Genomic DNA, 2,543 nt, shown 5'->3' on the forward strand with positions numbered 1-2,543 from the left:
AAGAAGTAAAATTTGGTATAAATAGTATAGCATATTTTGGTGATTTGTCTATATGTAAAATGGAAGTATAGAATGTGCATGATTTATATTTGAATTGGCTGGTTTAAATGCTTATATATGCTTTGTGTTGGAGCCTATTGATGTGGTGTAGATACATGTAAGTTTGGGTGGCAAAATTGTCTTGGTAAATAGCCTATTTTGGTCCACACGGGCAGAGACATGGGCGTTTGTCTCAGTCGTGTGTGACACATGGTTATGTTACACGGCCTTGTGTCCCCTGGTGTTAAAATTAAAATCAAGTCAGTATGCTCCACATGGCCTCACACACTAGCGTGTGAGTTGGCTATGTGGCATAAGTCAGTATACCCTACAGGTTTGACACGACCTAGCACATGGCCTGAAACACGGGCGTGTACGGCCATTTTTAGGGAACACGGGCTAGCCACAAAGATGTGTGTGTTGGCCGTATGACCCAAGTCAGAGAGTTACACGGTGTTGGTCACGGGCTGAGACGAGGCCATGTGCTTCCATTTTGAATGTCCACACGGCCTGTGACACGGGCGTGTCTGTGGCCGTGTGAGGGACACGGTCGGGCCACATGGGCATGTGTCCCCTGGTTTTGAGAAAATTTCTAAGTGTTCAAAAGTTTTCAAAGTTATCGTTTTAGTCCTGAACCACTGCCAATACATGTTTAGGGACTCGTAAGCTCATATTAGGAACAAATTGTTTGGTTTTGAATGGAATGTATATGATTTGATAAATTGTATGTGAAATGTATGTTTAAATGTGTGATAAGTTCAGTAATACGGGTGATGGCTGTTACATAACGACTAGTTGGTTGTACATGGAACTCGAAGTGATAGTTAGTTATGATTACCAAAGTGAGCTACTCACCCGTACTCAAATCTAATTTAGTTTCTATTTCAAATTTTCCAAAGTCTTTCCTTTTGTATTATTTTATTCTTTATTTTTAAAAATACCAAAAATCCTTCTTTATGTTTATTTGTAATATAATTTATTTAAATTACTAATTAGCTCAATTTGTGATCAGGTTAGGATTAATTTAGTGCTCGCCTCCTTTGGGTACGATCCTTGAAGTACTCACCTACTTCGTTGTAACTATATTACAACCTATCCCATATTCTTGCGAACATCGCCTATTTGATATATTTTGTATAGGATTCTTACTCTGGACGTTGGTATGTTTGGAGGTGGTCAAGTTATTGGTGCCGTTGTTAGGGAGGCAACTCCATTAGATTGATTTTAATTGTTGCATTCTAATAGAATAATTAGGAAATTTTAAATTATAGATTTGATTTGATTTTCTTATTGCTATTAACATCTTTTATTCTCATTTTGGTTTAGTGTATGACTCGTAGTAGAGGAACATCTATAGAGCCAACAACCGATCTAGAAAGAAAAATTCGTAGGAATTGTCGATACCTACAACAACAACAGTAGCAGCAAAAGTAGATGAAAAACCCACCACCTGTTGCAGGCAATTTATCACTGTGAGACAACCGTTGTTCGATGGAATTAACAATAATAACCTATAAGATCTACCACCACCATGACAGCTACCCGCAAATATAAATATGACGTGCAACAAAAGAACTTTAAGGGACTATACATTACCAAGTCTGAAGATAGTTCATGGAAGTATAATAATGCCAGCCATCACGATTAACAATTTTGAAATTAAACCAACAATGATCTAGATGATTCAGAATAATTTACAGTTTAGAGGCACAATGATAGAGGATCCAAATCAGCATCTAAAATGGTTCCTTCAACTTTGTGATACTTTTAAATATAATGGGGTTACCGATGACGCTATTCATCTTCGAGTGTTCCCCTTTTCCTCAATAGATAATGCTTTTTCTAGACACCAGGATCTTTCATGACATGATATGAACTCACAGGAAAATTCTTGCAAAAGTTCTTACCTATTAGCAAAATGGTTCAACTAAGGAGGGAGATTGCAACGTTCAAACAATTAGAAGGAGAAAGTTTTCATGAAGCTTGGGAATGTTTTAAAACATTAATTCAGAAATTCCCACATCACGAACTACCTGAGTGTTTACAACTACAAATGTTTCATAACGGGTTGGATGCACATGCACGATCAAGATTAGATGGAGCCACATAAGGAGCTTTAATGAACAAGACATATGAGGATGTGTATGAGTTGATAGAAAACATAGCGATGAACTATTGCCAGTAGCCAACTGAACGCTATACATATGGCCAATAACCATCTACGACAAAATCTATCTAATAAGATGATAGGTACCAGCAAATACTAGATTGAGTCAATTGTATAGAGTCATCGTCTAGTGTATCGTCCATCTATAGAAGAGACAAACAACTCTTTCATTATATTAGTAACTCAACTGAGGATGTGAACTACATTGGAAATATGGGTGGAAACCTCTATTTGAATACTTATATTCTTGGATTGAGAGACAACTCGAACCTAAGATTGGGCAGAAATCAAAGAGGAAGTAATAACTCTAACTAGTTTAAGAATACTAATTTTCAAC

At 36.9% G+C, this 2,543-nt stretch overlaps 1 non-coding gene across 1 annotated transcript; it reads right to left on the bottom strand.

Annotated features, from left to right (window-relative positions):
- Window positions 1-1,964: 1,964 nt before the first annotated feature.
- LOC128296232 (small nucleolar RNA R71) lies at window positions 1,965-2,070 on the bottom strand. The gene has a single exon (XR_008286781.1). It is a non-coding gene; the product is annotated as a small nucleolar RNA R71 (small nucleolar RNA).
- Between the last annotated feature and the right edge of the window lie 473 nt (window positions 2,071-2,543).

The sequence above is a fragment of the Gossypium arboreum genome, chromosome 7, assembly GCF_025698485.1.
Source record: "Gossypium arboreum isolate Shixiya-1 chromosome 7, ASM2569848v2, whole genome shotgun sequence".
In the NCBI taxonomy this organism is placed as follows: domain Eukaryota; kingdom Viridiplantae; phylum Streptophyta; class Magnoliopsida; order Malvales; family Malvaceae; genus Gossypium; species Gossypium arboreum.